Source organism: Rhipicephalus microplus, chromosome 1, assembly GCF_043290135.1.
Source record: "Rhipicephalus microplus isolate Deutch F79 chromosome 1, USDA_Rmic, whole genome shotgun sequence".
Classification (NCBI taxonomy): Eukaryota; Metazoa; Arthropoda; class Arachnida; order Ixodida; family Ixodidae; genus Rhipicephalus; species Rhipicephalus microplus.
The window spans coordinates 201,387,971-201,410,776 of NC_134700.1; positions in this window are offsets into that span (position 1 = coordinate 201,387,971).

Sequence of the window (22,806 nt, forward strand, 5' to 3'; positions counted from 1 at the left end):
GTAAATCTTTTTTTAAAGTTCTCTGTAAAATGTCCCAAAAGAAAATAGCGTTCTTACAATCAATAAACACATGTTCAATGGTCTCAGGTTTGTTACACAGGAGACAGCTGCTTCCCCATGGTACATACATCCCTCTCTCTTCAAGCCACGTTTTTACTGGCAAGGTTCCCGTATGAAGTTTAAAAAAGAAGGTTTTCACATTTGGTGGTATACACATGTTTTTCACTCGCTTTAGTACGTCATGACCATATGATTTTTCATACCTTGAACGGTACAGGGGCACAGGAAAAACATTCTGTATTAGGTCTTTCATAAGGCGCTTTCTTTTCACATTAGTTAGGTAATCTATCGAAAACCTCGCCCTTAAGAAACGATATGAGAACACAACTTCGCGCAAGAACGGTGACAAGGTGTGTCGTTCTCGCCTGTCTGAAGATACAAAGAAGTCAGGCATGTGGTGTAACAGCGTTGTTTGAAATAAAGAACGTAAAAAAGAGTCTCTCTGGTCTCTAATGAGGAGGAAGCGTGATATTACTTGGTTAAGAAACAGATGGCACAGAGACAGCCCTCCTTGCTTAACTCGCCGAAACAAGTTCGTTCTAGATGTTCTCTCCCACGTAGAGCTCCAGATGAACGTGCCGAATATCCTGTGGACTTTGTGAATGGTTTTACGCTTACAACTAAGTACTTGCAAAAGGTACATAATTTTAGCAGCCACAAACACATTGCATATAGCTGACCGAGAGAAAATTGATAAGCCACGACCGCCCCATCCTTCGGCGGTCGCGCGCAGTTCTTCAGCCTTTTCAAGCCAAAAAGCTTCACTGTCTTGATACCTGTCCAATGGTACCCCTAGGTAACGACTAGGCGTCGTGAGCCACTGAATATTTCCAAAAGAACTGGGCGTAAGGTCCCAATTACCATGCCATAAACCGATGCTTTTTTCTTTGTTCATGAAACTTCCACTCTTGTCACAAAACCTTTGAGTGATTTTTAATAACGAAGTGACACTCTCTCTATCAACTGCAAAAAAGGCAATATCGTCGGCGTATGCCAAAACACGCACTTCACATGACTGCAACCTGAAACCATTAATCCCTGCATGGTGAATCACTTTCTGACACAATGGTTCCAAAAATAGAGCGAAGAGCAAAGGACTTAAAGGACACCCCTGACGCACGGAGGAAAGTACTTGTATGCGCTGTGACAGTTCTCTATTTACAATTAAATTTGTGGTTGAATTTTTATATGCCAATTTAATACCTTTACATATGATCGCACCAAGACCAACGTACTCAGCTAGCATGAAGAGTATATTGTGTGGAACCATGTCGAAAGCCTTGGCTAGATCAATTTGCAACGTAGCTACTTTTAGAAGCGCAGCATCACAATACTCCAAAATGCTCCTGGCAACATGAATATTCGTGAATATGCCCCTACGCTTGATGCCGCAAGTCTGATGTGACCCGACCAACTTGTATATAACTCCTTGCAACCTCCTAGCCAGAACTTTCATAAACACCTTATAATCTACGTTTGTTAGCGTGATTGGCCTGTATCCTGTCACTTTGCGTAAAACATGTTGCTCTTTCCCTTTAGGAATCAGCACGGTGTGTGCTCGATTAAACGATGGAGGCAAAGCTCCGCGATCTAAAGACTCTGAAAAAAACCTCATGCAATGCGGCGGCCATATCCTCCTTGAACGCCTTGTAAAAGGCGGCATTAATGCCATCTGGACCAGGTGATTTGCCCATGCCGAGATCATCGATAGCCTTCTCAATTTCCCCTATACTAATAGACACTTCCAATAAATTTGTGTCCTCAGCATTAAGTGTCGGCATTTCTATCAAGAACTCATCTACAAAACCCGGCTCCTTTGGTTCGCGATAAGCAAACAAGTCCTGATAATAGTTTTCAAAAGCTTTCATAATATCTTTATGTTCTTTCAATATTTTACCATTCCATTCTATCTCTAGTATATCGTGAGCTCGAGCATATGCCTTTTCATCTGACAAGGCTCGCTTTGTCGGGGCTTCACCTACGAGGTATCTCTCAGCTCTTGCTCGTATAATTCGCCTTTATATTTATCTTCTTCAAGACATTCAATTTTGTTTTTGACAACCTGCAGTTGATGTGTGAATAAGCCCGGGTTTTCTGCTTCAATATTCACCAAATCATTTAGCTCTGCCCGTAGCTCACGTTCCTGTTTTCGAGCTTGATACTGCATGTAGCAACCACACTCTATTGCATTCATTTTTATCTTTTGCTTAAATAATTCCCATCTTTCCGTGGCACTCCTTTCTGCGTTTTTGAAAAAAATCTCGATTTTCTTCTTTGTCTTATCTACAAACCCTTCATGCGTAATTATCTTAGTATTCAGTTTCCATGTTTCCCATACAACCTTCTTTTTGCACTTTCTACCTATCTCAAACAAAACTAAGCAATGATCACTGAAGGAAACAGCATAAACGTCATAGTTCTGACATAAAGGTACTATCTCAGAACAAACATATGCTCGATCTAGTCGTGCGTGACTCGAACCTTGAAAATGTGTGAAGTGCTGGCGACTGCCACCCATCGCAAACAGAGCTACGTCATGTAAAAAGTACTTATTAAGGCTGTCTCTAAGCAACCCAACGCTTTCATCACCTAATTTAGCAGTATACGTGCAATCTTCTTGGGTCAAAACACAATTGAAGTCACCCAACAGAACCACACATTTCTGACATTCAAAGTACGCTTGCATTTCCCGAAAAAACAAACATCTGTCTCTCGAAGGGCCGCCAGGGGGCGCCGACTAGTGCGGACGCGCTTATACCGGCTCCTGGTTTTTCAATGTTTTCGGTTGGTTTCTCTCACCGAAACCTGATACGTTATTTGTTAATCGACGCAGCTCGTTGTGAAGACTTTGTCGACACCGAACTTTTCACGGTGGGTGACTTTTTCCACGTTGTACGAGTGTGTGTGAAGTTCCGACCACGCCAAGGCGCAGCTAACCCTATTGCAGTCAGCCTAACCTCGGCGAGGCAGCGCGGGTAGGCCTAGGCCTAGACCTGCGTTTGCGGGTGCTTTAGCCCGAGATGGAGATCGTGGAGGGAGAAGAAATCTCTCAAGAGGAAGCAAACAGCCCCGGCTGGATGACGGCGTATGGCCGCAAGAACAGCAAGGGGATGAGAGCGTCGACTACCACCCACGAACGCCACCCAACGCGCGACGGACGAAAGGACGGTGGCCGCACCGCCGCCCGGAACGCGCGCCAGCGCATCGTCGCCACCTCAAGGCTCCCTCAGCTGCCGAGGGACACGTATCGTATCATCGTCAGACCGCGGGACGGCCTGAATGTGACCAAGGTCAGTCAAATACGATTCGAGCAAGCCCTGGCTATGGCGGCAGCCCTGGCTCCAGCCGACATTGAAGAGGACACCATTTGTCCCAATGGCACCCAAAACATATATGTGGTGTGCACTCCTCAGGAGAAGAATGCATGTGCCTACATAAAGGCGGAGCAAGTCCGACTGGGCGAACGCACGTACCGCATCTCTGTGTACCCGGCTCCACCCGATGACACATGCAAAGGTGTCATAAGGGGTGTTGACGTGGATATCAGCGAAGTTCAGCTCCGAGCAAGAATCGTCAACCACCGCAACCCAGAAGCTATCGAGGCTAAAAGAATCAAGAACACCACGGCCGTGGTAGTACTGTTCAAGGGTATGAAGGTGCCCAATTATGTCTCTTGTGGCGCGAGCATGTTTCGCTGCACGCTATACCGGAGGCACACGGAGGTTTGCTACGGCTGTGGAGGTTTGGGACATCGTGCTGACGTTTGTCCTAACCCAGACAGCAAGTGGTGCCGTACGTGTGGACAGAAATCGCCAACGGAGGAACATCAGTGTATCCCAAAGTGTTCGCTATGTGGAGGTCCACATCCCACTGCAGACAGAACATGCAGCGAGAGATTTCAAGTCCCCTACATCGTCCGACGGAGACGACGTAAACGCCAGCGGCGCTCCCAGAGGAAGCAGGCGGCCCAAGGAACGCGGTCCCGAGACTCCAGTGTATCTTCTAGCGTCTCTGGCACCTATGGGAGACGCCGCTCTGTCACGCCAGCTGGGCAGCGGCGCAACGCCATGAGGAGCCGCTCGCGTTCCTGCGGGCGTTCGGCGTCTCGTACAACATTCCAGGAGGAGCTCACATGGGCTGATCGGGTGAAGAAGACGACGCCGAAACCGAAAAAGGTAACGCGGTCGGCATCGCCAGAGCATGACGAAAAAAGTGAAATTGAGCAACTACGTCAGGAGATTGCTAGTCTCAAAGCTGAGCTACAAAAGCAGAAAGCCGCGCAAGTGATTTCTAGCAGAGTCGAGGGCACGAGTGTGGCGGATAACGTCGTGCATAAAAGCACACAGGAAACGAAAGTCGAGGTTAGCAAGCCCAAACGTAGAGCCCCCCCTCCGATTGAGGATGAGAGTGACTCGGATATGTCTGCAGAGGAAAGCTCGCAGAACAAAATTCTGGGAGAGTTACTTAGGATTTCTAAAGACAATCAGTCAATCATTAATCAGCTAGCGCTACGCATGGGAGCACTTGAGAGCAAAGTAGAAGCTATAGAGAATAAAGTGGTTGCGCTTGAGCATAAGGTGACTATTAAAGCCAAGCCAAAGTCTCGTACACAAGCTGCAGCTAACGATGATACGGGAGGGACCCCGCAGGGTCAATAAAACGTAAATTAGCAAAATGGCGGGAACTGAGAAGGTTCTAGTAATTTGGCAGTGGAATTGTGCTAGCTTCGAACGGCGCAAGACTTCACTGCGACAGTACATTACGGCTCAGGCAGAAAAGCCACAGGTAATTTTGTTGCAAGAGACACTGTGCGACACATTCACCCTCACTGGTTACCAATCGGTGGCGGCGAGGGGGGAATCAAAGAGAGGTGTAGCTACGCTAGTGAGCAAAAAACTCGCTTACGTTGTACATAACATTCAGGCAGGACGCAGCAGAATGGAGGCGCTTCTTGTGGAGGTTATCCCCAACAGGTGGCTTCAGCAGAGCGTGTTCATTCTTAATGTTTACAGCCCACCATCCGATCAGAGGCAGTCTTTCCACTCCCTGCTAATGAAGGCTACTACAATCGCTAGACAGTCACCATTAATAATTGCGGGAGACTTCAACGCCCCACACAATGCATGGGGGTACATCAGGCAGACGGCTAAGGGCACAAATCTAGCGCGGGCAGTCGATGACTTAACGCTAACAGTCATCACCGATCCCCGTTTCCCCACGAGACTGGGTACATCGGTAGCCAGGGACACTACACCCGACCTCGTATTTGTCAAAAATGTACGGAATGCAACCTGGGCAAACACGCAAGAAAACCTGGGTAGTGATCACTTCATCATTGCCGTTACCCTTCAGGTCAGAGCACCCCAGGCCAGAGAATTCAGAGTGACCGATTGGGAAGCTTTCCGAAATCTTAGAAAAGAAGACACGGGTGAATACGCCAGCTTCAGCGAACTTGTTGAGACACTCAGAGCAGATGTTGAAAAGGCCACCAAAACTATTCAAACCGAGCTCGATGTTCCCAGAATGGACCCGCACCTTGCACATCTCTTGGAAGCCAAAGTCTCTATCTTGAGGCGATGGAAAACGCAGAGGCTTAACCGGAGGTTGCGCAAGAGAGTTGCGGAACTCAACAGGGACATTGAACAGTACTGCACCGAGTTAACTAGGCTGCAATGGGATGAGGTCTGTGCAGCAGTCGATGGGCGCATGCGGACAGGTGGAAAATGGAATCTTCTGAAACATATGCTTGATGACGCGCAGACGAAAGGCAATCAAAGACAGGCACTGTGCCGTCTCATACACAAGCACAGACAAGAGGGCGGAACAGAAGAAACACTCTTAAAAGAGGTAGCAAATAGATATCTTCCGCTAGGCGCAGGTACTTCAGAGGAGTATCCCGAAATAGAATGTGACACGGTAAAAGAGCTCGATGACCCCTTCACGGAGTCTGAAATTAGGGCCGTCCTTTACAACTTGAATAGCAGGTCAGCCTCAGGTCCGGATGGCATCTCAAACAGACTGCTAAGGAACCTGGATGACCGATCCATTGAGCTGCTTACGAAAGAGGTCAACAAGAGTTGGGAGAGTGGAAGCATCCCAGAGGAGTGGAAAGCGGCCTCGATTGTGCTTATTCCTAAACCGGGTAAACCATTACATATTGACAATCTAAGGCCGATATCACTAACCTCTTGTGTAGGCAAGGTAGCTGAGCATGCGATCCTCAATAGGATTTCAGACTACATAGAACGCAATGATCTATTCCCGCATAACATGATCGGCTTCAGACCCGGCCTCTCCACACAAGATGTGATGTTACTCCTCAAGAAGCATATTTTTGATAACGGCACTAGGGATGTAAGGGGTATCTTAGCCCTTGACCTAACCAAAGCTTTTGACACCATATCTCATCGCTTTCTCCTGCAGGCCACAGCCAACCTACATCTGGGAGCAAAGTTTCAGGCCTTCGTAAGATCATTCCTGATGAATAGAACGGCTACTATCACGATCGGTCAACATAAATCAGATAAATTCACCCTTGGGGCCAGAGGCACCCCGCAAGGAGCAGTCATATCTCCCTTGTTATTTAACATAGTTATGAAAGGCTTATCGGAAAGGCTCAGCTCCCTGCCCAATGTAGGTCACTCGCTTTACGCGGACGATATTACGATTTGGTGCCCGGGAGGATCACTCGCAGAAGTAGAAAACGCGCTGCAATCAGCCCTAGACGAAACGGAGTCTTACCTAGAAGGCACAGGCCTCCAATTGTCCCCAACCAAATCGGAACTATTGCTGTACAGGCCGGCCAGGCAAGGCGTTAGAAGAGTTCCACATTTGGACCAAATTCCCATCGCCCTTTTTGCAAAAAATGGACAGCGCATACCACGAGTCGATTCAATTAGAATTCTGGGACTACTTATCGACGCGAGGGGATGTAACACCAAAACTATCATGCACATCACGGCCAAAACTGAAAACATGCTGAGACTCGTCGCCAGAGTATCAGGCCGCAGGAAAGGACTATGTGAAGACAACCTACTCCGGATTCATCACGCCTTCCTAATGAGCCATATTAACTATGTAGCTTCGGCCCTTAATTGGACCAAAACGGAAAAAAATAAGCTAAATACACTCATGCGAAAGAGCATCAAAAAAGTACTGGGATTGCCGGTAACCACTTGCTCTGAGAGATTAAGCGAACTCGGTATGCACAACGACATTGATGAAGTGATCGAAGCGCAGGTCACTGCCCAGGTGGTCAGGCTCTCGTCAACTAGGGCTGGGAAACGCATTCTAGACTCGGCTGGCATGGCCCCAACAATGGTTAATGAACGCAAAATCGCCTTACCCAGGGAGGTTCGGGAGACCTTCGCGGTCAGCCCATTCCCTCGCAACATGCACCCACAATACAATGTAGGGAGGCGAAAAGCCCGTGCACGAGCAATATTACAAAAGGTCGGCGAGAATCGTGAATCGACTGTCTTTGTCGACGCCGCTCAGTATGGCCAGTCTTGCACATTCGCGCTGGCAGTCATTGACGGCAACGGAGAATTACGCTCCTCAGCCTCGGCTAGGTTAGCTACTAGTGCTATCGCGGAGCAGGTCGCCATAGCCCTCGCTATGACCGACCCCTCGCACACCAACATTTTTACAGACTCACGAGCGGCCATCAAAGCTTTTGAATCGGGTAACCTAGCGCGAGAGGCTGCCTCCATTTTGGAAAAAAGAACAAACCCTGGCACTCACTTGATCTCTTGGTTTCCCGCCCATATGGGTGCAGACGTTCATCGGACCATACCTAACCTCAACGAGCTTGCCCATGACCGTGCGCGAGATCTCACGCGCCGCGGCGGCATGGAGGCCTTATGGGGACAGGATGAAATCCAGTTTAACGATCCGCTTCTTACTTTTAACGAAATCACATCTCACTATCGGCTTAGTAGAAGGACCTATCCTCTTCCTCATCCGAAGTTAGATAGGCATCAGTCAGTCACACTTAGAATGCTCCAGACAGGCTCATTCCCCTCGCGGGGATTCCTGAGTCGTATCTCAACAGAAATTGATTCAAGTTGTCCGGACTGCAACGAAACTTACTGTTCTTTAGCGCACATGCTTTGGCAATGCCCCGCGTTACCTACTGGCCCTCTATCCAGTGAAGCCGACTGGGAAGAAGCCCTGCGGAGCTCATCGCTCCATACACAACTTCAGGCTATCCAGAGGGCCCAAGAAAGGGCGGAACATCATGGTGTCCCAGCCCCGACTTGGACGCGGCCAGCGGTTTCCGCGGGTCCCCGATAAGGGTTCACGCGAAAGCTCCTCAGGATCTAATAAAGTTCTTTGTCTGTCTGTCTGTCTGTCTCTCGAATTCGTAGGTGCGTATACACAGATAACTCTAAATTTAGTGTTCCCGTAACAAAAGTCACACAAAACAAAACGCCCATGTAGGCAACTTTTGACCTCTTCCACTACAATACCAAGAGAGTTCTTGACAAAAATAATACATCCGGCTGATGCTCCCACTGCATAGCTCACACACGCATTGTACCGCAATGAAAATTCTGCTACCAAGCTATCAGTCGCGTCCTCAGTACTAACTTTAGTCTCCTGGACCGCGAGCAAGTCAAGGTCTTTTTCTTGCATCAAGCGTTTCAACTGGTACTGTTTGCGACGCGTTCCTAGACCACGTACATTCAGCGTACCAATGCGTAAAGGCGCAGTCATGCTAGCCATGTTGATGACAAAGATGAAAACTACAATCCTGCGCTTACCGTGTCTCGTATACCGTGCAGTGGGAAAACCGGGGTCTTACGCGTCTAGATCCTGTCCCCGAACCGGCGACGATGACGCCGACCGGGTTTCGAGGGCATATTTTTTTACTCTTAGCGCCCGTGACGCGATGCCACAGACGCTCCGGGCGTTTCAGGTTGCGTTCCGTGCTCTCCACTCGGTAACGCTTGCCGCGTCCCGTTGTCGCTTCCGGAGACGTTGTGCCGGCTTCTGGCGTAGCGATCTCGCCACTGGTACCCATATCTTCCTCCATCGATTCTTGAATGTCCTGCTGGCCGCTTGTTGCGGCCAACTCCTCGAATTCTTCCGTTGAGTCTTTGCCATCTTGCGTTGTCGCGTCGGCTGTCTCTTCTCCAGTTGCCTGAACCGCGGCGTCGGGTCCCACGGCGTTGCTGCCAGGGGCCAACTTCTCAGCCTCTTCGGCGTCCATTAGATTATCTTGGGCGTCGTCTGTTGGCAGCACGGTCTTCGTAACTCTGGCATAACTCCTGACGCAATCTTGACTTTCATGACCAAACGCTCGGCATACACCACAGCGGGGAGTCTGGCAGTCTCGTCGTATATGTCCTTGCATGTGACACCTTAGGCATAGCGGTGCCCGACCCGGGGCCACAAGAAGGACGGTGCCCCCTCCAATCTTAAAAAGGTGCGGCAAGTCTTCTAGCACCACGCCTTCCTTCAGTTTCAGTCGCACCACCCTCGTCGTCGATATCGCGTGTTCAAAGCCCGCGACGGTCCAGTTGTCATTGGAAACCTCCAGAACTTCACCAAACTCACCTAACGCTTGTCGAATGCTCTCATTCGAGACCGCAAAGTCAACCCAGTGGATTTTCACAGTTACATCATGTTGGATAGGGTCGATGATAGCACAGAAGCCACCCTTGACTCGGAGTCCACCTGTTTTGAGTAATGCTTCTTTATCATCCTTGCTTCGCATCTTCGCCAGCTAGATGTGATTCATCTGGAAGGCTCCAATGCCAATGATTGCCTTGATGAGTCCTACTTCTTCCAACGGGGCCCGAAAGTCTTTCAACCGGTATGGTCTTTTTTTCCAAATCCCCGTGCAGAAACACACACTCTTCCATACTGTCACCCGACGGCAATGTAGGCAACAAAAACCGGTAATCCGATGGTGCAGAAGGGAACCTAACACCGCGGCCAGCAGCGGCCGCCGAAGCACCTCGCACGGAGCGAGCCATCACACGTCCGTCTCCCACCGAAGCCGAACGCAGAGTGACTCAGCCATGTTAGTGCTTAGAACACCTTCGCAAACTGGCCTTGGTGTGTTGGTATGTGGGTTTAATGTCCCAAACCACCATATAATTAAGAGAGACGCCGTAGTGGAGGGCTCCCGAAGTTTTGACCACCTGGGGCACTTTAACGTGCACCCAAATCTGAGCACACTGGCCCACAGCATTTTCGCCTCCATCGAAAATGCAGCCGCCACAGCCGGGATTTAATCCCGTGACCTGCAGGGTGAGCAGCCGAGTACTTTAGCCACTAGCCCACTGCGGCAGGACCATAACGAATGGCTGCCTACTACACAATGGTTAATGGCGTAGTGGGTACCCTGCAAGTGTACTTGCAGCAGGTAACCAAATAGTGTTAAAAAGAAGTTTAGAAAGGCAGATCTTCCAGCTTTCGCTGTGACAGCGCTGCCCGATCCGCGCAGGGCTGGTGGTTTTTTAAGTGGCGAGTTGACAAAGTTCTAGATGGCTCTACTGCGATGTGCGGGTGTGTGCAGATCAAGTTTTGCATTAAATAATGCGAGTCTTTAAGAAAGACAAACGAGTTTGTTCTCTTCAACGCCTCAAGCATATGCGTCAATCTTCTTTCAATTGCTTTGACTTTACCAGCTCACGTGCTAACAAGGGTACTGGCCTCTTTCCGCGCATCAGCAGTGAGCTCGGCTGTTAGCCCGAGAGTCGTGGTTTTCGTCCGGGCTGTGGTGGTCACATTTGGATGGAGACAAAATGTTTGAGGCCCGTGTATTGCGCGATGTGAGTGGACGTTACAGAATACGAGATGGTCATGACTTCCGGAGCTCTCCTCTACCTTGTGTCCCATAGTCATGTCGTGGTTTTGAAACGTGAAACCGTACTAATTATTTTTACGTAGTCAAGCTAGTTTTACCCACCTACTATAGCCCTAATTTTACATTAAAATATTCGTCCTTGGCAAAGTAAGTTTGCAAGTATTTAAACACTCCAACCCTCTTTTTCTGACGGTGCCAGGATTCAGTTGATGAGACACTACTAACTCCTATCATTCGTATGCATAATTCGCATTGTACATGGCCTGGTGATCAATTTTCAGTCTTCGCACAATTTAAAGGAGATAACGGGCAAACCGTCATATATTCTAGTTAGCCAGAAGGTGCCATTCGAACAAAAAGCTATTTTCGAACGCTTTGTGGGGAATTTTCCGACACTCTGTTTGAAAACGACAAGTATAACACTTTAGCAGTAGGAAAGGATGCACTTTCTAAGTAGTGAGAAGCCAGGACAGTTGGTTCAGCTCTACTGCGACGTCTTCTAATCACGACTCGAAAATAGGGGTATAGCTAAAGCCGTGCCTACAAAAAAATAAGTGACACTTATGCGAGTTCACCGTCAGCATCACCTTCGTCTTGCTTGATTTTATTTCTTAACGATATTTCATTTCAGTTATCTTTTAATACCCCTCCCTTCTATTTACCGATGGCCTAATTTATCGTTTAGTGTATATTGGTTGTGCAAATAAACGCAAGCTTCAGAGTGCACATGTTTGCGCTCCACCCCACTCTGTCTCATGCACTTGCGTTTCCAAATATCACGATTGGTGTTCTTATTCACGTCGCTTTCATTGTCCTTCGCCTCGTTTATCCACGTTCCACTGTATTGGTGAACAAGTATTACGCTCGAGCCATCGCGCTCATCACCTTTCTCTTCGGTACGAACGCAGGGAGCTTCCTGCGCACTACAGTATATGTCCAAATCATAGACCATCACTGCAAACATGAACCAAAACTCGAAAAACTAGAATTTGAGACCGCTGAGCGTTTACTCTTAGCTCTTGTTGCGTAAAATTACTATGAAGGTGATTATGGCAACCCACGCGACGAACGATGCGGTCGCCGCGCGAAAGTGCACTACGCAGTCAGAAATCACGAAAACAAAACCAGCAGATGGAAGCTCGGATCACGAGAACGAGCGCTTAAGGATGAAGTGCGGACGTCAAACACGCCAGTAGGCTTCAGAGACTCGCTGAGGCTGCGTATAAGGGTCTCATACGTACGTTTCATTGCGTTCACCTTCTAACCTTTACTCGTAAGAACAGCAAGCATGCGCCCCAGGCGGAGGCGTATGAAGCACCAGAACGATTGATGGGAGTGGCATATATAGTGCTGGGATACACCCCGAAAGAACGAAATGTTGCGGGATGTGATAGAACGGTCACAGAACGAGGAGGGAAAGAATCCAGAATCTTGGCGACCTATCATCAATCAGAGTCTACTATGTGGCGTGACCAGCAAGTCTGCCGCTGACGTGTATTGCGCGAAGCACCATCGTATACCCTTTGGTCCTCGGACGCAATTCTTAAAGGGGTCAGGTGGCGCAGCGTATAATTCACGGAATACCGCTGGTCGTATAAGTGCAGCATTAGAATAGCAAGAGGGCGTTGAACTCACCCCCCCCCTTCTCTCGTATCGAGATCTTCATCTTTCGCATACAAGCCCACATGAGCACGCATGGGCATAATATAAAAAGAATAGTGAAACTGTTAAATCTTCTCCCGAAAAAAAAATTCTTACATTCTCGTCAACTATGGCTGTGTTCCAATACTCACCGTAGACGGCTAAATAGACAGCTAAATGGACGGCGGCCATCTTAAGTCGCAATCCAATTTTCACGTAGCCGGCAAAATAGACAGCTCCGAGAAGACCGCATCGTGGACAAATATGATGCAGGCTACTTTGCTGTCTAAACAAGATGGCGGCTCAGCGAATCGCTCAGATAGATCAAATCTCACCGGTATGGTCTTCTGCACACAAACAGACGCTTTCCCGGATGCTTAATGTGAGTAACGTTTATTTGTTTTTTTATTTCAACACGAAATAAGCCAGAAATTACAACTGTTACGTTTGTTTATTTTAGCTTTTTTTTTTCTCGACGCGAGGTGGCACATCGTCGCATCAAAGCCGTCTAAATGCGTTCCATTTCTCGGACAGCATGGGCTCGATGCTGTCTTCTAAGCAGTCTTCGTAGACTGTCTACGTGCTGTGTAAGACTTGTAACACAGTCTATATAACTATAAAAATCCCGCACTGAATTGATGAAGACATCATTTAGTGAGACCAGCAAGAGCTGCAGAAGTTGCAGGAGTCTCGACGGCTTTCACGGTCGATCGTAGCTTAAGGAACCACTTTCCGATGTCTTCAATTACATTGGCTAATGCTTTGGCACTCTGAATTTTTTAAATGATCAAAAATGGACGCCCTCCTGTAAGTATAACCTGCTCCATATATGGCGAAAGTTTCGCAATGCAGTTTACGAATGTCAGCAATGAAAGTGCTACTATCTATCTATCTATCTATCTATCTATCTATCTATCTATCTATCTATCTATCTATCTATCTATCTATCTATCTATCTATCTATCTATCTATCTATCTATCTATCTATCTATCTATCTATCTATCTAAACGCCTGAGTGAGCGCCTATGTCTGAGCGAGTTTAGCATGTGCAAAAATATAACGAGGACGATGTCAGTATATAATGAACGTGATTCTCAGTTCAAGGCATGAATACCGTGCATTGCTGCTACGTACATCGCGAAACTTTTCCTACAGACACATACCTGCAAGTGATGGCCCTTGGTAAGCGGTTACTCGCCACAGGATTTCCCATGTTATACCAAAGACAGCGAGGATAAACTTTGCAGGTCTTAACGCGGTAGGATGCCTGTGCCGCACAAATTCCTGTATTGGTGTCGCGGGCTTTGTCGATGAGTGAAAAATGCTGATGGAAGCAAAGAATAAAATTCATGGCTCGAGATGGAAACGAACCAGGGCATTCTGCATGGTGGTAAAGTATTCACGAAAGAGCCATGCAAGTGCTTCGAAGTGTTTGAAAGATAACGCTGTAGAATAATCATCTACTTGACACGCCAATCAAGGTTTCATTGTTCGCAATCCACTTTTTACAAGAAAACGTCTTATGCCGGGCTAAACTGCAGATAAACTGACGTAGTTCCATCACGGATATGAGGTTTTAAAATATACTGCTACACATGGTCAAGACAAAACTAGAAAAAATTTTAGGCGCTAGGAGTCCAATTTACGACCTCTCGCTACTCAACGCGGGGCGCAAAACGACTAGGCCACAAAACACACGTTTTCTAGCAAAGTAACAGCAAACTATTGATACATATGTACCATATGCCGTCGGTGGTACACCGAGCTCGTTGGTTTTAAGGTATGTTTGTCATCATGAGTGAGATGGCGCGACGGGCTCGAAGAGTGCGCATTACAGAGGGTCGCCCCGCACGTGCATCGTGTGGAGCTGCTTACCGTTCCTCGCGTCCCATTACAATCTCTTGCTATTTGCAATGCCCATAGACTGTCATGCCACCGAGTGAAATTGAGGACCGTCCTCTCAAGGATGGTCCGTAGGCTGGCGCTCCCTTATTCTGCTGTGCTAACTAGGTCATCTGTGACACCATATTCATTCTGGCGAGACGCGAAGTTTTCGTGAAAATACATGGCAACTCATGCTTCTGATTATAGCCTGCTGAGTACACATATCAGCTATGCGAGGTTTTCTGTAGTCACGTAGGTTAGTTTAATGGTATCGTCTGAACTTTGCACCTAACCTTACCTTGTTCTACGTGCATATAGCATGCGTCAGCGCTTTTTGAGTGCATGAACTTTTGAGTGCATGAACTTTGTACGCGGAAAATCACGCGGGCTCCAGATTTGCTCTTTTGGATCTAGGTAAATGCTGCGCCGTTTGTTTTTCTAAGTTCGTTGATAGATAGCAGCGCTCTGCAGGCGATTCGCTTGCGTACGGGCTTCAAAACAAAATGTTCTCCGCGCTCGAATGAAAGTGGCGAGTGATGTGGTGTTGGTGTTGCCGAAGTTGTTCGGTGGAGGGAATTCCTCAGATTGCTCTCAGCAGTGATGTTAAAGGAAGCCATCGTCCCGACCAGCATTTGCCGCTAGACGTGGAAGGCTGTGAATGCACCGAGAGTGACCGCAGCCATGAACGATCAGCTGGAACTCACGAGGAGCGAGTTGCACTTCACATCCCCTCGTGCACAAGTTTTTCACGCTTGTTGGTCACTTTCACTGTATTTAATATGTAATATATTTCAGCGCCCTGCTGCGGTAAACTAGTGGCTAAGGTACTCGGCTGCTGACCCGCAGGTAGCGGGATCAAATCCCGGCTGCGGTGGCTGCATTTTAGATGGAGGCGAAAATGATGTAGGTCCATGTGCTCAGATTTGGGTGCATGTTAAAGAGCTCTAGGTGGTGGAAATTTTCGAAGCCCTCAACTAGGGCGACTCCCATAATCAAGTTGTTTGGGGAATCGAACCACACATATCAATCAAATCAATTAATATCTTTCAGCGAGGTCAAAATAAGAGTGTACTTTTTCTTGTGTATTTCATGCAGTATAATTATACAGTGGATATTATGGAGCGCCGCATGCCACCAACACACTCGAGCCGACTAGCGAAGCGAAATGGTTAAAGCGATGAAATGCGCAAATACGACTGCAATCCAAGCCTTTCTCCTAACTCCTCCTGTTCTTCACCGGTTCCTTCTTAACAGCGTTGTTGTTCGACAAGTTTTGGCAATTTCGACGCTGCCTATAGCGCATACGTGTGTATTTTTTTCTGTATTGATGATTCGATCGTTCTGATAGAACTTGATACATCCGAGTGCAGCGAATTGCGCATGGCTAGAGTCTGCGCATGGTTGTGACACATACGTTATACTTAAAGATATTAGAAAGTTTTAATACTGTGTACGCTGCGTACGTGGCGGCGTTGCGTACGTAAGGACGCCACGTTCTGCGTAGTGCGCATGCGCAGACCGCAACGCGCACGTATCGCGTTACGTACGCAGCCGCTACGTACGCACGCATGAGATGCGTGCGTGCGTACGTATGAGCTGATCGCGCCGCTCTCGAACAAGTTCGCGACAGCGCGAGACTTCGTTTTGCAAAATGGCGACATCGAAGGCAAGCACCGACCGGCTCTGTGGCTTAAAATATGGCCATAATCTGGCCATAACACTTGGATTGGCTCACATTGGCTGTCAACAACACGTGCTTCTATTTTGACCTACCAGATGACGCAACACGCTTCACGCTCGTTACGTACGCGGGTACTACGGCGTACTAAAAGCCGATTAGTGGCAAACGACGCCACGTAACGCAAGGCGCTTGCGTGATGCGTACGTAGCATCATTCCGCAGTACTAAAACTCTCTATTGAATGCTTGTGTTCCGTTGAAAAAGCAACTCCATGTTCCTGACAGCGCAAGTAATGACGATGGCGTAACATGTTTTCAAACGCTAAACCTTTGTTCCCGTGCAGCCACGACGGCTCTACTCTCTGGCGGCCTACTTCTGCGGTAGATATGTCAGGCAGGCTTCATGCAAACTACCTGGAAATGCCGTTCAGTTCATACGTTAATTCTATAGTTCATGCAGTTTTCTGTAGCAGGCACAGGATTACGCAAAACGTCGTTCATACACGGTGGTGGAGCTGAAATAGAACCTTCCCCAGCGAGGTAAATAATCAGGTGGCGAGTTTCCATGCTTCCGGAAAGTATCTTGGTCTCGTATACATTTCAGTGCAGCTCAACACATTAGGGAGTTTTATAATAGCGTACCACGACCCCTTACGATGCGGTCGCTGCCACTGCGCATGCGTCGTAACGCGAGTCGGCATTCGCGGACTGCACGCAGAAAATATGAAATAGCGTGCGGCGATCGCGGCCCGCATGTGGCCCGCAAGCGCTGGTTTCAATGGTACGGGGTCGCTGCGATCGTGCGTTGCGGTTTGCGGCAGGGCAAACGATGTTCTAAAACTCATCTGGCGCCTGCTGCACCCACAACACAGCGCTTGCAAACGGTATTCTAAAACTCCCTATTATTCGCTAAAATTGGCACGCTCCGTGCGTCCACACTTCCTATCTATTCTTATAGTTTAGCGAATGGTTTAACCGTCCACCAGGCACCATCTTCAATTGTACAGCGCGCCACCTATAGCTCGTGAGCATTGCGAATAGCCTTCATTCTTTCCTTCTTGCGAGTTGAAAATGCACAGTAAACACCCAGCTATATACTTCAGTTAAGGCGTGGTTCACTTTCGTCTTATACGAATTGTTGTGACAAATAGATCAGGCATTTTTTTTTTTTCGTAACAATCCGACAAGCAATACTTGCGCACTCCAGTGAGTCGGCAAGGTATAGTCGAGCGTTGCTTGAATACGCCGACAGCCACTGCTTAATAATACGCACATCATCGCACCGTTATGTGCACTTCATTACGGCAAAAGTGACGTGTGTGCTGTTACATGAGTGATTACGTTACGGCCAAGAAGGAGGTTTTTTTTTTTTTTTGCAAGACTGTGTATTCAGTCCGCCTGGTGACCCCACTATATGCACACAACTGCTCAGTTTACGCAACAACACCGATCCATCTCATAACGCTTGGCGCGAGCAAAACAAAGAAAAAGTACAGTAAGGGTCGTTACTCTCGGCCTATAGCTGCTTCGCTTGAAATCGATTTACATAATACGCGTTTACTACTGAAACTTTTCCCTCCGAAATTTCTGTTGCGCAGAGGCTGAAAGAGAGATAGATCGAGACATGATACATCAAGTGATACATCACGTATACGGCCGAAACTGGAAAGGAAAAGGTGATATTGGTGTCCGCACTGCTCTCCTGACAGCCGCAGTTGTACACTTGTGCCATATACTTTTGTCCGGTACACTTGAAATGTGTCACATACAGCTGGTCTAACGAAACTTGAAATTCGGTGAGGTGGAGCATAGCTATCGGGCATTTTGAGCGCAAAAAAGAAAGATCAAAACATTCACAAGAACACGAGACAGGAGCACTCGTCCTTACTCTTCCCTTTTAATCTCAATGTCTTGTTTTTGGCGCTCGAAGTCCCCGAGAACATACTAGTCTCGAGTTGCTTTATGCCAACTAAAGTTTACGACCCTAAGCAGTCAGATTCGTGTCGGTAACTACGTCATTGCTAAAGCGAATTCGAGACTCATAGTCTCTAAAGTTCGTTCATACTCATAGTGTACGTATTATCTGATTGAAGTGACTTTGAAAACATATTTTACTACTGAGTTCAGCAAGTTTCCACTTTCTCGCTCGATGTATTTTTTTCACGCGCTTTTTTTTTCGAGCAGACTCCCGAAAGCGCTACATCAACTCCTAGTGTGTAGTGCGACATATACGGACAGATGGTCGCGACAAGTCGCAATATACATCCTAGTCTCAGGCAAGTTCCAGCAGCTGTTATGGAGCGCTTTTATGTCATCATCAAAGCAACAGCTCAAAAACCGAGGCAAATCTATACAGACACGCTGAGACTGCCGCTTTCTTTATAAGCAGCAGGACATAGCAGCCGTTCTCTTCTAGCTTAGTGAAAGCAAGCAACGTGCAGCTGACGCACACCTAATGCCAGATGGAACCGCCAGGAGTGCGCTATTCATCCTTTAGTTTACAGGTGGAACTTGACGCCGCGACTTCGCATTCGCGTGATACAATCTAAACCGGCGTTCAAGTGTTCGTTAGTAAGCAAACAAGATCGGAGGAATTCAGTAATGCTGCAAAGAGTTATACGTGTTTACTCTTTATTCCATCAACGGCCCACTCAACTTTTCAATACACTGCGTTTCCCTATCTACGAGCGGAGACTTAATAACATTTCGTAACAAGCAAAGAGATGCGCGGGATTCAAAGCAATAGCCTGTGGGTTTTATTTTTGAAAGACGACGCCAGCCCGCCGTAAGTAATAAGATGAAACTTGAGTGGTTAGAGTGAAAACAAAAAATAAAGAAAACCATGCTTGTGTGTGTGTGTGTGCCTTCACTGTTTCTTGTCAATTCTTTGCGCAGTATTGTAGTTATGAATTACCAACTCGCCCAGCGTTCAGTGCTCATAAAATATACTGTGCTATGACACAATAGTCAGCTTTGCAAAATAGAAAAAAAATGAGGACAGAAAGATAATAGAAACGAAGTAAAAAATAGATGCCGATGAACTGGTAAAGTGCGTCCGGATCTTGAGCTTTAAAATCTGCATTTGTTTCTTGATCTTTTTTTTTCAATATCATAAGAAGTAAATAACAGCTTAAGTGTAAATCCCCGAACAAATAAAACAATATATCAGCTATGGTGTGTTCTATGTGTCAGGAAGATAATCAATCAATGTTGATCGAACGTTCCTGCTACTTATAGCGCCTCTCGGCCACGTGTAACACGAGCGTCACACATAAAATAGCTTTGAATTCTGCTGTAAAGTCTTCGAGGTTGTTTACATTTAAGCGCAAGATTGTCAGCAGGTATATTTTTTTTAAAGTTAGCAGTTGAATCGAACTCATTACAAATCTAGCGCAGATGTTCAGCTAAGTTTAGCAGTGACCTTCAATATTTTTCTCTCTCTTCTGGTATAGACGACAAGCGGAAACTGAAAGCTCTCCATTACCTACGGTTATCTACATTTGAAGCGAGGTGATAGGCAGACAACAATGTTTCCCTGTGATTGAAAAGTGTGCCACTGCGAGAGCTATACAGTGCGAAGCAAATGAATAATGGAAATGAAAAATCTGTAGCGCCATGCCACTCTTGGCCAGCTGCTGTGCTTAAGAAGAAGTGAACCACGTGGTTCGTGAAGCGCGAGCCACGATCGCGCCATTCACCGCGAGTGGCTTTCGTGGTGTCCGCCCTGACCAGCTGTGCGGTGCCTGGTGTCGTGAGCTAGCAGATTTCATTCCGGTGCTTCCTGACTGCTTCAAGGGCACTTTCGTGCTTCCTCCTGTGGGGGAGCGGCCGGATCGGGCGGTGCTGTTAAGCCTATTAACCTGATGTCTCTTTCCTCTCCCGGCCAGGCATATTCTGCCTGGTCGGCGTCCCTTCCTAACAGTGATTTGCCAATCGATCTATTTTTGCGCAGTGGTCTGAAGAGCGTTCCTGTGGCCCTGGTTCCAACCAACGGCGAGTCTATTCGCATGAAAAACCCGAAACTAATTCAGGAAGAACTCCGGAAGATTTCCGATCATTACCAAATGATTACTGAGGTGCGTCAATTTGGGCGTGGAGGCATCCTGTGCTGCTCGCCGGACCAGGCCTGCATCGCAGATCTTCTAAAAAGCACAACGTTTGCCTCAAATCCGGTGAGCTGTTTCGTACCTGCCCATTTGGCCTGTGTGAAGGGACTAGTTCGAGGAGTGGACTTGAGCCTTACACCACCCGAAATACTTGAAATGTTTGCGGCCGCAGGAGCAGTCTCTGTATTTCGGTGCTCGCGTAACGTTGAGAACAAAAAGGTCCCCACAGAATCAGTGATTGTGACTTTCGTCGGCACGGCTCGACCAACTGAAATTAAGGCATGGCCACTAATTTATCGTGTTAATGCACTATCCCCTCGTCCACTGCAGTGCAAAAAATGCTGGAGGTATGGGCATACCATCAAGGGATGTAGATCGGATGTGAGGTGTCGCACATGTTCTGACCAACATAAACCCGACGAATGTTCAACCCAAGAGGTGAGATGCTGTCTATGCAGAGGAAATCACGCGGCTGACCATGAAAGTTGCCCCATGAGGATATGTGAGTTGCAACTTCTAGAGATCATCGAACAACAACGATGCTCCCGGCGTGAGGCCCGATCTATTCTTTCTGAGCGCTCACGTGGCTATGCCTCCGTTGCCAACCGGGCAAACCAGATGCTTGACTCATCGTTGCCTGATTTAATAACATCAACGGTGGAAAAGGCCATGACGAAACTTATGGAATCTCTATTCGTGAGCCTAACGGAGTCATTGGCACAAATAGTGAGCACTCAGTTGAATCAAATATTGCAGGGAGGTAACCAACTTACCGTGCCCCCTTCACCAGTTAAGGTTACTGATATTCCATCGGAACCAGGCCCCTCGACGTCAAAGCCAGACACGCCGAATACTGGCCGTAGAATAATTAAGCCTCTTGTACAAGACCTAGATTGGAGCTCGAACTCCGATTCTCATGTCTCACAACCAGAACAAATGGACTCCGACTCAAGAAATATGAAACGACGTGCTTCTCCTGAGGCACAACGCTCCTCAATTAGTCCTAAATCAAGAAATAAGAGATATCAAAAGGAAAACCCATCAAAAAAAGATTTTTAAAGGATAGCATCTTAGAGAAAGCAGTGAGTGCTGCTGGTATCTCTTCAAAATAGGGAATTTAAAAGTGCTACAGTGGAATTGCCGCTCCATTTTTTCAGCAGCCACAGATTTACTTCAACTTTGCGATAATTACTCCCCTGATATTGTTGCTTTACAAGAAACTTGGCTTGCAGAAAATAAGTATTTTAGGATTAAAAATTACCGCACATTTCGTCTAGACCGCCCAACTCGGTGTGGAGGTTTGGCAATATTTATCTCATCTAAAATCGCCCATAGAGCTAAAATTATTTATCAGTCATTGGCTTCAGAAAGCGAGATTTTAGCAATAAGCATTACTATTCCTGGGTCCCTCCCATTCTCATTTATTAATGCTTATTTTCCTGCGGGTGTTCTAAATTCTTCCGTCCTAGATACTGCAGTTCAATATTGCCAAAAAGATATTGTATTAGTAGGTGTCTTCAATTCTCATCATATATCTTGGGGTTTTAAAACTGATCTGAATGGCAAACGTTTATGGGATTGGGTGAACAATAATAACTTTATATGCATAAACACAAAAACTCCTACTTTTATGTGTAATCAGTCCTCCTCGGTACTCGATCTAACTTTTTCTAACGCTAACCTCTCCATCTTATCATGGTCTGCGATTAACTCGGGAACAAGTAGTGACCATATGCCAATACTGTTCGAGGTGGTATGTCCAACAACCTCCAAGAATAGATCTGCCGTAACACATGTAAACTTTAATGCTTTCGAGAAGTCCTTACAAGGCGCTTTATCTAATAAAACGAATGATGCAGAACCAGACGCCATCAGAATTAGCGACATTTGAAAAGAGTCGTTAAATAAATCAAAATTCACCATTGAAAGCGCTAAACCGTCTACCAACCCTTGGTGGAATGCGGACTGTTCGCGGGCTTATAGACTAAGAAAGGCTGCATGGAAAAAATTAATCTTCAACAAGTGTCCCAGGAACTGGAGTGATTATAAGTATGCAGCCGCTATTTTTAAGAGAACCATCGCTAATGCGAAGGACAAATTTAACAACGACCGATGTGAGTTCCTGTCAAAGCCGGTCAATAGAAAAGCACTTTTTCGTTTTCTGAGAACTCAGAAAGTTCTTCCGGTACAAAGAAATATAGAATCTGTAGTATCATCACCAGTTGAACTGAAGGCCCTTCTAGAAGATATAGCTCAGGGCCTAGAAAGTCGCTTTACGACACTTCTCTCATACCAAGCCCAGTCCTCCCAAAGGGCTGAGGATTTTGAAGAGGTTACGCCTGCAGAATTAGCAAACGTAGTCAGAACACTACCCCATTCGGCTCCTGGTCCTGATGGCATGACGACATCAGTGATAAAATCTGTGCATAAAATATTCCCACTTGGCCTACTCGAAATTATTAATAACTCACTTAAAAGCTCTTGGATCCCACCTGATTGGAGAATGACAAAAGTGATTCCATTATTAAAAAAGCAAGGCGCTGGGTTTACCTTAGATAATATCAGGCCCATTTCACTTACATCGAACCTAGTAAAACTAGTTGAAAGAATTTTATA